The sequence below is a fragment of the Molothrus aeneus genome, chromosome 6, assembly GCF_037042795.1.
Source record: "Molothrus aeneus isolate 106 chromosome 6, BPBGC_Maene_1.0, whole genome shotgun sequence".
In the NCBI taxonomy this organism is placed as follows: domain Eukaryota; kingdom Metazoa; phylum Chordata; class Aves; order Passeriformes; family Icteridae; genus Molothrus; species Molothrus aeneus.
Genome location: NC_089651.1, coordinates 28649076 through 28662388, shown reverse-complemented (window position 1 = coordinate 28662388; position 13313 = coordinate 28649076). Strand labels below are relative to the sequence as shown.

Genomic DNA, 13313 nt, shown 5'->3' with positions numbered 1-13313 from the left:
CTCAGCACCCCGGTGAGTGCACAGCAGCAGTGCAAACTGAGCCCGCTGCGGTCCCTTGGGACAAAGAGTCAGGTCCTCCCTTGCTAGTGGGTTTCGTGGGTGCAAACCTAATAGAACAGTTGGCACTGCTCCCACTTGCACTGCCAGGGAATGCAGTCTGGAGGCTTCAACATGGAGAGATGGCTGTTGATGAAGTGCTGAGTGTTAGTGTGAAGCTTTCAAGGGACTCGAAAGAATGGAGAGCAGAGGGGAAGTTCCCATTTTATTCTCTTTTTGAAAAACCTGAGTCCATTTGGCATGTTGCATCTGAGAAATAGCTTGGCCTAGACTCTGATATTTTTTTTTTTTTAATCAGGATAAACCCCTGTGCATGTTCTTGGGATGATTTTATGTTAAAAATTGTTTTCTATTTTTTTTCCTGCTTTTTGTGCCTCTTAATAGCTTTAAAAGTGCTTCGCAGACCCCATCACTCAGATTCTTTGCAACTAATTTGCATTCAATACTATCTGTTTCATCAAGCACAGACTTCAAGGCTGAACCAACTCCAAGCCTTAACTGCTGCAGGCAATTCAGGCAGAAGCTTCACAGGTGGAAGCAGGGATTCTTAAGCCAACCTGAACATGTTCCACCTCTGGTCATTTGTTACCACTCTGCTCTAGCTCTCCCCTTTTTATTGGCATAACTGTTTGCATGGCTAGGGCATGAATAAGGACCAGGAATCTGTCTGGCAGAAAAGCAAGCAGAACCCACCACCTGGGCACACGTGCCACTGTGCCAGCATCCTGCAGGGGTGGGAGAGGAGCAGAAACAAGCAGCCAGGGTGGGAAAGTTGTAGAAAACAAGGCCCAGATGAGAAGCATGGCAAGTGCATCAGCTGTATGGGCAGAGGCAGGTTGGCCTCTTGCAGCAGTGAATCCTGTAACGCCTCCCAGACCATTGAACAGCCTTGTCCTGCAACACAAGGGCAGAGACATATGTCTGTCTCCATTTTTCCCAACCAACATGTGTGTTCAAGTCACTGCCTAATCCCAACCAAAACCAGAGAAGAGGATAAAGGTGCTTATTAAGGTGAACTTGAAGCTCAGCATCAAGATACTGCTCCCCAACAAGGAAGGTCTCCCTCAAGTTGGTATACCAAGGCATCCACGACTTAATCACCCAAGACAAATTTTCCTGACAGTAAACAGTATGGAGAGCAAAAGAACAGGTTTTTCAGACCTGAAGCAGTATTCCAAGTACCCTCACCTGTGCATGGCAGAGGCAGTGCTGCCTTCACTAATTTGTGTGCGGGGAGCTGTGGCCCTGGGGCAGTGGTGGATTTCACAGCCTGCCTGGACTCTGACAGACTCTCTCCTAGCACTACTCACATCGAGGTGAGCTAGGACACATCCAGAGTGAGGTGCAGACATGCTCTAACCCTCCCTGCTTCTGCCCCTACTCTGGGGATGAAAACCAGCTTTCACCAGCATGCAGCATATGAATGCACTGGCAGGGCATCTTCTGTTGTCAGCACTGTAGTCCCACGTTCACTCCTGGACACGTCACCTTCAACACAACCTCAGCAGTCAGATCTAAGTGCCCTCTCACAGGTACATCCCCGCATCACTACACTTCTTTTGATTAAAACTCTATTCTGCGATGCTGCTGTTTGCTTTGAGACAGCCTCCAAGTACCAGCCTAGGAGAGGAGAGATGAAAGCAATGGCAATGCAGTCTCATCTGTCTGTAGTTCCTAAAATTCTTTGGCACCTCACTGGTTGCAAAACATGCCCAGCAGCATAGGATATTTAGTATTTCTGATTGCTCTTGACCTGGCTGTCTCTGCCGCTGTCCTGAGTTAGGAGGCTTAGGTAAAAAGACAGCAGAGTACAGGAAGGCAGCAACCAGAGCAAGCTCAGTTTTGTAGCCTTGAAATAATCTGCTACTGAATAGAAACAGAAGCTTCTCCCTAAATCTGAGTGCTCTGGAAGAGCTCCCTGTTTTATTATGATGGAAAATCCTCATTGGAGTGTTTCATTAGAAAACAAGCTGTCATAAAAGAAATGTTAAGAGCCCTAAGCTCCCTTCTCTCCCATGTCAACTGTCAGAGACATCAATGACAGCTCAGCTGTGTGATCAAAGGCTCCAGCAAGCAGATTTAAAGACAGAATTACCAGAAAATTGAGAGTTGAAGGAGCATGGGGGCATGATAATCACCTATTTATAAATGTGTCTTATGGGGCTAGCTAATTACTTTATGATGCTGTACTGCAGGAACAATGGCACCTGGGTCTCACTGTGACACTACCAAGATGGGGTGGTGGTGCTACCTTCAGAATGGCATGACATATCCCTGCCACGTCATGCCTGCAAAACCCTGTGACAGAAGGGCCTCGTGGGGAGGTTGGGAGGCCATCATGGTGAACTTCATGCACTCACATCCATGATGGCCCTCAACCACAGCTTGCAGCTTAAAGCATTAAGGCAGAGGGGAGGAAGAGAAGCCAGCTACACTCTATACTGCGTTAGACCTCAAGCAGCCCAGAAGCCCACTGAAGCTGCAGGAGACTTGAGGTGGTTCCTGGATCCCATTCTGCCGGCAAGCAGGGACATGACCAGGAGCCTCCTCTTCAGCCCCAAACCCCACATCACTGAAATCAGCAGATTCAGGACCACAAGCTCAGCAATACAGGTGTTTTAAAGGTTCCCCAAGAACAGCTTATCATCTCATGTATTTCTCAACGCATGAAACTCTTCAGGACAAAGACTGTAATTTACTAAACATCTGTATGGCGCTTGGAAACATGGGCCCCCAACCAGGCTGATGCCTTTAGGAGTTACCATTATCTAAACAGTGAATCAACAATAGCATTAATCTATGCCACAATACCTCAACACAGTGGGTGATGGTAGATGGAGCATCGCAACTATCAATTTCCTGGCTTCAGAGACTTTTTTTTCCCTATTAAGAAGATGTTTTTGTCATTGTAATTTAATTTCCTTCACTTTTTTTTTTTTAAATATAGAATTAGAAATTACTGCCTGGTTTATAAAAAAAAAAAATTGGCCAGCAATCAAAGCCATCTTTTTAACTGTGAAGCACATGAAAGGCATCTGAAACATGACAGCAACAAAGAACAAGGAACTATTTGTCAATGCCACTTGGCCATTGGGGAAGCTTAGGGGAGGAGACTGATGCTGTTTGTTTAAAACAAGCAAACAAAACCCTGACAGACAGACCATTTATCTGTATAGTGCTTCACTTGAAAATATTGGCGAAGGGAATACATCTTCACTTGGCTTCTAATAAAAGTGCTGACACACGCTGTTGTGGCCTTGCCCTGCCTTGGGGACAGAGGATGCCTCCCACAGGAAAGACCCTTTAAAAATAAGGGATCTGCCACAACACAGCAGCAGGTCAGCCTAAGCCCTTAGCAATCTCTCTACCTGTCCAACCTGCAATATCATAGCATCTGCCAAGCTTGGACCAGCCTCCTCTGACTTCAAACCCACCAGTTTCAGAGAAAAGCAGAGGAAGCAGGAAGGGTGGATTCATCCATGGGTATCTCTTTCCTTCCTCCAAGCCAGCCAAGCTGAGGAGCAGTGCCTTCAGCATCCTAGGATTGCCATGAAGAACAACTGCCCATGACTCCCAACAACACAGTGTGCTCCAGTCTGACTGGATCAGACAGGGCAGCTCCTGCTCTACACTGGCCCAGCAAGAACCTATGGAGCACAGAACGATACATGATCCAGGCTGTGCTTGGTACTGCTCCACATGTGATGTCCTGTTCTGGGTGCTGAAGACTGCTTCCCACACTGTCTAGGGCAACAGAAAGGACTATTCTCTCCTGATGATGGCATCTGCCATCCCAAGCGCCATGCTGTCACGTGGCAGCTTTGCAAAGCAAGAGCAGGATCTCTGCAAAAACAAGTGCAGTGCAGAGGGGTGTTAGGATGGCTACGTATCTGCCTTCCCTCTCACACCCTGTCACCCACTAGTTATTGTAACCATATCGTTACCAAATCCCCACCCAGGAAGAAAAATACCATTCATTATACAAGTGAAACCCAGGACCTGAGATGTGCCTAGCAGCACACTGGAGGTACGCAAAAAACATAGCAAGCTTACTTGCATTTCCACTGCCCTCACTTTAGGACCTCAGCAGTGGGATAACTAGAGTCTGTCCTACCTTGGGCATTTAAGCAATTCTTAAACTACCTCCTTATTAGAGCAGGACTCATATTTGGCTTTAAGGAAAAGAAACCAGACTGCTGTACTGCACGTTTTGTGTAAGGCTCTCTATACCCATCAGTCGTCTCCTTCCCCACACTGGTTGATACTACACCCTTCTATTTACAATACGGGGTAGCCAATTCGCCTCATGTTGCACACTCATGGCAGAACTGAGGGCTCCTGGGCTGCTCCCACTCCTCCCCAGCCAGCCCTCGGCAGCAGCTGGACATGCTCTTTTCCAACATCACTACTTCTATTCAGGAAGCAAGTCTCGTTCCAGTTGAACACAGAAGCACAAACATGAGCACCAAATGTGACTTTCTCAGCTAAACCATGATCAGGGTAAACAAAAGCTTCCAACAGCAGTGGATGGAGCAGGATTAGGGACTCCCTAGAAATGCTGGTGCCGCAGGGGAGCGATGCCTCTCCCTGCTGCACCGAACCTACAGAGCACCTTCAAGGCCTCTGTGTCCCCTCCCTGTGTATTGTGTCCCCTAAAGCCAGCTCTGCTGTCCTGGGCCTCCCACCAGGGGCCATGAGATGTGTGCTCTAAAATGGAAAGGTGCTACCAGCTGTTACCTAAGTCTTCCAACCCTGTCATCTCCATAAATAAAATAAATTAAAAAACAAACAAACGAACCAAAAAAAAAAACAGCTCCAAAAAATCACTCTTTTGCTTTAAAAACAGATGTGTGGAATTAAAGGAACATACATATAAGCATGAAGAGGGAGAATATGTGTGTAAGGCACCTCTTTTCACTCTGACTGTCCCTCGAGCATTTCCCCCTAAATCTGAAATAGATTTTTAGGGTAAAATTCCCAGAACAAGCCAAGGACCAACCCAAAAAAGTCAGGAACCCAACCATTAAACTACAGCTCCATTGGAGGGGGCAGAGGGGGAAATGACCATGCTTGTGAACGGTCACGTTTTAGAATAATAGCTAAGAAAACCCCAAAACCAACTGCAATGGTTTCGTCTCTCACCCAGGATGATCAATACTTAGACACAGGTGAAAAAACATAAAGCTCTGAAGCAAGAGAGGGAGACAGGTAGAGTGTAAAACCAGCCCACATTTAGGTCAGCTCTCATGCGTGTGCATGTGTGTGTGCGGAGTTCCTGTCCCCCTGCCATGGGGGCTGCGGGCCTGCCGGCGGCCCTTGCCCTATTTAGGGCAGCGCCTGGCGCAGCAGCTATATTTGACACCCGGGGTAAACAAGCCGGCCCCGGCGGACGGAGCGCGACAGCTGCCCAGGACGGCGGCCCCGGCGCCCCCGCCCCACGGCCGGGGATGGCCCGGCCCGGCCTCTCCCGGCGGAAGAAAAAAATAAATTAAAAATAAAAAGGAAATTTAAAAGGGGGGAGTGGTGGGGGAGGGGGGGGGAAATTATAAAAAAGGAAATTTATAGCACTGCATGAGAGCCGCTTCCCCCGCCTGGCAGCCCCGGGCAGAACCACCCCCCCGGGCTCCCCGGCATCCCTGCGGGCCGCGCCGCGCCGCCGAACCGGGGCACCCCCGCCCGGCGGCGGGAGGGATCCCGGGGCGGCCGCGCGCGGTGCCGCGGGACCGGGCAGCTCCTGCCGCGCACGCCCCGCCGGAGCCCGCCCGCTCCGCCAGGCCCCGGCCCCGCAGCGCCCGGCCCGGCCCGGTGCTCCCTCCCCGGCGCGCATCCACCCCGCAGCGCCCGCTCCGCGCCGTAGGCAAAGCCCTCCCTCCCTCCGCAGCGCACACACACGCATCCCCCCTCACACACACATACACGCACACACACACACACACACAAACGGGCACGGAGCCGCCACGGCGCCGGGAAGATAGCGGGAATGAAGCGAGCTCCCAGCGCCTGGGCAACGCTAATTCCCCCCGCTATCCCGGGAAATGAGCCTGCAAAGAGCTCTCGTCCCCCCACCCCTCAACACCCCCCGCTCACGGCCATTCGCGTGCAAGGCATGGAGCCCCGACTGGCAGCAGGACACCTGCCCGCCAGCCTCGCGTCTCCCACGGAGCGATGGTGGCACCCCCTTACTTACCCTTTCTGGCGGCTTTCCTGACTTTTTTTTGGAGGGTCGGGCTGGGGGATGGGGAGGGGGGGCTCCACTGACTCCCCAACACAAATCCTTCCGGTTCCTAAAGGGAGCTCATCGCATCTCCCGGTGATTCACCGACGGTGTGTGCGGGTACGGGGGGGGTCGCCTTTGCATGTCAGTCCGAGTTGCTTCGTTCGCTACAAAACCTGTGTTCCCTTTTGCAGCTGTCAGGGAGAGCGGGGAGGTGCATCTGGAAAAGGGGGTGGGGGTGGAGGTAAAATGTTGATAAATCCACCAGCCTTGATCTTCAGCTCCGTGCGGTGGAGTTTGGGGAGGGAAGGGAGATTTGGCGAAGAGGGAGGAGGGCGAGGAGGACGGAGATGAATGGGAGGAGGGGGAAAGAGAAAATGGATTGTACCCCAGATTGCCACTGAATCTGCTGGGCTTTCCCCGCTCCCGCGCTCACACCATCGGGGCTCGGTGCAGGTTTCCCAGCATTACGGTGCACGGCAAAGCGCTGAGCCTGATTTCTGGGAGCCAGCGAGGTTTGCACAACTGCAGCAAGAAGCCAAATCAAAAAGCCAATCTGCGAGCCTCCAAACTCCACGTCACCTATCAGCTGGGAGCGAGCGCTGCAACAGAATTACAAGCCATGCATATTTATTCCTCTGAATCCAGGGGGGATTTTCGGATCGTTTAAAGCGAGGCACGGCGAAACCAAGGCAAACCCTTCCCAAAATAAATAAAGGCAGAGCACGTCTTGCATGTAACACGCGCGCACACACCTCTACGAGGTCTCCATCGGTATATATAGATAGAGATATACACTCACTGAGCGGGGATCACTCCTGTACCGTCCAAGTATATTGACTTGACTTCGTGTATTTCAAGCAAGGTGGGGCAAGAACATGGTAGTTGAGCCTCAGAGAAGAAGATATTGATTGCATATCTGAAATTTAAAGCATCTGCCAAACACTTCTGAGAGATTAAATATAGGCAATATAATTACACAGCCAGATTGGTCCTGGTATCCATTTGAAGCTGCATGCTTTATTTTGTGCTTGCAGAAACCACCCAGTTATTTTTTAACCGAAGTAAAATAACAAGTTGTGAGACAGCAAGTAATTTTAAGGTAAAAAAATACACATTGCCTCCAAAGTTGCTATTTGGCTTTGGCAGAAGATTGCTGGGGGCTGGTTTCCTGGACCATGGAGCAAAGCAGCATAGTTATGGCTCACATAAGACACATCACAGTATTTGTACACATGTTTGTCTCCCCTTAGGATCCCCTCTGGTTTTGCTCCAGCAGCTATGGGCAGACATGTGCCTCCAGGAGATTTACCTACTGGCATGGCTTCTCATTTCTTTAAAGACCAGGTATTACAAGGCAACAATCCCTAACACCAGGCTATCCTGCCAAAGAATGGTCTGTTTCATCCTCCAGAGAGAAGCTGTCCCCAGTCTGTTTAGTCTGGGGACAGCTTCTCTCTGGAGGATGAAACAGACCATTCTTTGGCAGGATAGCCAGTGACTGCCCATACCCCCTGAGGCGATGAAGGCCCTGAAGCTTTCTGGTGAGACCTGAGCACATGTGCAAGTGCAAACCATCCCTGTCAAAAGCAGCTGAATAAACTGCCATGAGAAACCTGAGCCCAAGTCCTACACTGGGCAAGAACTTTTACCTCAGCCAGGCACAGGCAGCGGACATACAAAGATGGAAGAGAAAAGGGCAGAACAGTTACCAAGAGGGTGACCTGTCTGAGAGTTGCACAGGTTCATGCTGCCAAAAGTGGATAAGAAAAGCTGCAAATGGGCTGTGGTCCCCTGCAGGACAGCACAGACCACTAAGGCCCTGGAAGTCAGCTGATACACTCCAGTTAATGCTCCATAACAGTTATGGCTCCATAATAAGAGCAGCCCCTGGCCCCACACCTCAGCACAGAAGAGATCCAGAGACCTGGAAGAGCAATTATCCATTCTGGTCTAGCTACTCACTGTTGTTATTTAGAACAGGGCATGGAAGTCCAGGACAGATGCACAGCAGGAGGAGGCATAAGGGGACAGATTTGCTGCAAGTAAGTACAAGATGGAGGTACAAAAGATAGTGGCAGAACACCTTGTGGGTCCCAGACTCAGCCTTTTATCTCCCCAAATGCCACCTGCTATTCCTGGTGTCCTCAAACAACCCAGCAAGGCAGCTTACCAGGTAGGAACATGGTAAAGGACGCACATGGGCCAGAGACATGGCAAGATCCAACATATACAGAAGTGCCTGACCTCAGGGTGCTGTCCAGCCCTGCACAGGGCTGCAACCCCTGCACGCTCCTCTGTGATGTCAGGGAGGGGAAGGGCTTCCCAGTGCCTGGGGGAACACAGGCACATATGCATGTGTGGCCCGTGGCATTTAAGTGCCCAGCAGTCTCACTTGAGCTGGAGAAGAACCCTTACTGACATAAAGTCAACAGCACAGCATCAGTGGCTGAAACCAGGATTTCAGAGAGACTGTGTGGATGCAGGGACTCTGGAACTGGCGAGTGTCACCTGATCTCCAGGTGGCCACCTCCAAGCCTCACACCCCTACCAGGGAGGACAACCCCAAGGATGGCAGCTCTCCAGTCACCCCGAACACCAAGCAAAGGAAACCTCCCCAGCTGGCCCAGGGAAACTCTCCCAACCCATCTCATGCTCACCAACCCATGCCCAGCTCATCATCAGGCAGTTCCAAACAACTGCTTGTGTTTAAGGCTCAGCAAGAGTGGGTCTGGAGCTGAGGAACTGCAGTACAAAATGCTCGTCAGCAGGAGCTAGCCCTGGGGGCAATACACAGATTTACAGTTGACAATAACTTAAGACAGACAGAGCTCTTTATGGTACACAGATGTTTCATTTCACCTCATCCCAGTACATAAAATCATGCCTAATACATTTAAGAAATGCTCCCAGGCATTTCCCTCTTTCCCTCCCTTCCATATGGACCTAATCTTATGTTGCTCAGCGCAAGCAAAAAATTTTCATCACAAGAGGGAGTATATGAAATTTTTTATCTCCTTAGTCTTAAAGGTGTGCTTGCAAAGTACTAACCTAAGACAAAAGCAACCAAAGTGTTTATATAAAAATACGATTTAAAATTTTTTTAAAACACCAAAACTCCACAAAAAACCAACCACCTCTTGTTTATATTAGCTCTAACAATTAAAATACAGGGTACTCAAATTCCTGGGCTGTTTAGCACAATCTCACTAAACAAGCACGGATATTAGTTTTTAATGACTACCAAGATCACTTGATGTTTCAAGTGTTACCTAAGGACCAGAGCTAATGGTTTTAAACTGACAGAGGGCTGATTTAGATTAGATATAAGATAGATTAGATATAAGAAAGAAGTTCTATATATAGATTAGATATATATATATAGATTAGATATAAGAAAGAAGTTTTTTACAAAGAGGGCAGTGAAATACTGGCCTAGGTTTCCCAGAGAGATGGTAGGCATCCCATCCCTGAAAACATTAAAGGCCCGGTTGGATGGAGCTCTGAGCAACATGATCTAATTGAAGATGTCCTTGCTCATTGCAGAGGGCTGGAACTAGGTGACCTTTAAAAGATGCCTTCCAATTTAAATTATTGTATGATTCTAACCCAAAACCACTGGAATTGTACCAAACAGTGGAATATTAAAAGAACACAGAATGAGTAGGGTTAGAATGGACCATTCTAACCAGAGGTCATCTGGTCCAACCTCCCTGCTCACACAGGTCCCCTAGAGCACTTTACACAGGATTGAATACCAACAGCTTTTGAATATCTCCACAAACTCTCTGGGCAACTATTCCAGTAATCAGTCACCCACACAGTAAAGAAGTTCTTCATGAAAGAGAGAGGAGTTATCCCATGAACAACTGGGACCTTAAATACTTCTCTCAAACCTGTCTCCAAGTTCTTGAGATTTGAAGCAGAACAAGAAATGGAGGCTTTCCTCTTCCTTTCCTTGTCCACCTAAAACTAGGTAAGATTTGTTTAACACAACCCATAGTTTCAACATCCCATGACTTCAGCCTTCTGCTGGCAACCATGCTGATAATAAAGATGCTGACAGCAGAATGTACTCGACAGCAGTGCTGTTGTTAAAGACAATGTGCATAACAGGCATTGACTTGCTCTGCCAGGCCAACAGCATCTATTAACATAAAAACCTGCCAGTGTCCTACAAGTTCCAGAGGAAACTCTGTGAGTGTGTTAGCTGAGTCTGAAAGGACTTGTTCTTTCCCCTTCATTCACCAGCTATATACTTCACACATACAGATAAGAATTTCACAGTTACCATCCAAAATTTCAGATGGATAGGGCCATATTATTGTTTTATTATGGCAGACATGACAGGCTGGAGGTTTGGCTCTTCCTTGAAAAATTTCTAGCTGAGCAAGGCTTTAAAAAGTGCTCCTACTCTTGCTGTCCTGAAATCTTTTGGCCCTTGGCCTAATGATCCAAGAATTTGATTTAGACTAGATATAAGAAAGAAACAAACACCATATCAGCCCTTTTTTCTTGAATACAAGCAGACTAACTGCTGCAGACTTCAATTTTGTACAAAAGGGCTTGGCACAGCCCCCTTCTCTCATTCGAGATCTGATCTTGGTGAACCTGTGTTATGTTTTGGGCTATTTTTCCATAGCTTTACTTTTCCTCCCTCACCAGCTTTCATCAGGTGCCTGTTCACATTTGTGTCAGAAGGGATGAGATAATGTGACATTTTATTAATATGATGCATTTGCAGAGCCTTGAAATGAAGTTTTAAATCTGAGAAAAAAATTACTTTCTGGGCAAAAGAGGAAAGGAACCACAATGTAGAAGCCAGCTTCAAGCCTATCCATGATTACAGAGCAAATGAACCCAGTTCAAATGTAAAGTTCTTTATTTTTTCCTCCTATGAAAGCCTGTTTTGCAAACATGGTTAGAGCCCTGAAAGCCAAGCTGAGCTTTACACACACAACACTATGCAATTCTTATCCCAAATGTTATATTGGGACACCTGGGACAGTCCATGCACTCTTCATGGCATTTCCCCATAACCAGGGGACAGTTCCTCCACAGGTCCTAGCAGACAGGGGGTTGCCACAGATGGGTAAAGATTCTTTGTGTATCCTTTGTACAGTGCTCAGAAAAGAGAAAATTATGGGTTTAAACTTTCTGACCCACAGATGTGTCTGTGCCAGCTGTAGGTTGCAATAAGATCCTCTAGTCTCATTGTAGAGTTTCCCAAGAGGTTAAGTCTGGGGTCAAAGGCCACCTTCCTCAGGCCTGGCTTACAATGAAGGGCAATTCTTTGTGTGGTCATCTTCACAAATGATTGCAGAGTAATGTAGAGACAGCCCACACGCAGGTGACTGATACCACAAACATGTCCTGGCCTGAGCTTGCCAAAGGTCTTCTGTGCAAGGGAACACAGACCTAAAGAAATTTTAGACAGCATTCAGACACCATGCAGAAACCCTCAAAAAGTAAAAAACCTAACTGAGGATAGCAACTAGCCACTGGAAGTTCAAGGCAATTCAAACCCTAGAAAACTTCTGATGAGAAGTGACATCTTCCAAAGACTCTATCTGACAATAGAAAATGAGGGTACAGCTGACAAGCAGATTTTGATCATGGTGGAATTTAGGACTTACCACGTGTTAATTAACACGTGTTAATTCCAAAGTCTTCCATTTTAGCACTGGCTTCAAAAACTGTGTTGATCCATGGTCCATGGACGGACCACTGCAGGTTGCAGAGAAGTGGACATCTGTAGTGGAGCACACCCTCTGTTCAGGACAAACACCCCGAGCCTTGGCCTGGCAAGCCAGTGTGTCCTGGGGCAGGAAACAAGACTCATTCAAAGGGGATTTTTTCCACATTTTAACTGCCAACCATGGGAGGTGGTCAGGGGGACCTTCTCAGGTTGAGGAACTCTGAGATTTTCCATATTTTTGGTGTCTTAGAGCAATGGCTTAATAGCAATTCTATTACAAATTAGGTTGTATGTTTTTGAGGGCTTTTTTCCAGGGAGGACCAATGGGACTCTGGGGCTTACAGCATCAGGCTATGTGCCAGGACAAGGGACACATTCAAAAAGGCCATTTCAACTGCAGTGACTACTAATGAGCAACCAGCATCAACACTGCAGGAGATACACCGTTTTTCTCAGCTGCAGAACAAGAACATGAGGCTCAGATTACAGCAGTGGATTGGATCTGCTCCTACCCCACCCTCACTGAGGACCAAGGAACCTGGCCACAGAGGAAGAGGTTTGGCATGACAGAAGATACCAACAAATAGTAAGATGGCAAGAGGCCTGCACTTCAGCACATTCTGATGGATTCTCACACGTGTCTTACAAAGCATCGAAGAAGATTTAGCTCACAAAGATGTCAATTCATTTAACAGCTTCCCAAAATAATTTTGAATTCAAAAAAATCAATGGGAAAAGTTCATATTTCATTGATTTTGAAACCCAACAAAGACAAAAATCAATTGCACTACCACCACTCTGGTTTCCCTGTTAAACACTGGCACCAAGGTGTTTTCTTCTGCTTCCTGCACCACATGCTGGCTAATAGCACGAAAAGAAAAAAAAAATCCGTGTTTCTTAAACTAAGCTAGTGCTTCATGGAGAGGATGATTCACAGTGATTCTAGAGCAGTAGCTGGTGCTTCAGCCATGCACTGTACACAGGCTGGTTTTCTTACACCTCTTTCAAACCCTTCCTTCTGCATCCTGTGCCTTCACATTCTGGGTAAATTACTCCCTGGCCAGCATGTTTGCTAACAGGTTAAAACTGTGCTGTAATGAAATACATTTCAGGTTATGTTATATTGTGGATAGCACATCAGTAGCAGGAGCATGTAATCCCTGTATTGGCTTTCAGTTCCTAAGGGTCTTCCACAGCAATTCAGACTCTCCTACAGCTGTCCTGTAGCTGCCCACTTTCACATGCAGTGGGGTTGTGGGTGCTCAGCTCATGGGCAGCAAGCGCTGGTGTAGCTGAGGGTGCCCCGCCCTTAACCTCACAAACAGCTTCTGGCAGGCTGGCAAA

General features: G+C 47.9%; 1 protein-coding gene across 5 annotated transcripts in view; it reads right to left on the bottom strand.

Annotated features, from left to right (window-relative positions):
- Window positions 1-6778, bottom strand: part of SLC8A3 (solute carrier family 8 member A3) — a 114388-nt gene extending 107610 nt beyond the window's left edge. For 3 of the 5 annotated variants that reach the window (XM_066551173.1, XM_066551174.1, XM_066551176.1), the window contains exon 1: window positions 6245-6778. The gene's annotated coding sequence lies outside the window, so the exon portion shown is untranslated. The remainder of the gene's footprint in view (window positions 1-6244) is intronic. The other 2 variants (XM_066551171.1, XM_066551172.1) reach the window with 1 other exon arrangement.
- Between the last annotated feature and the right edge of the window lie 6535 nt (window positions 6779-13313).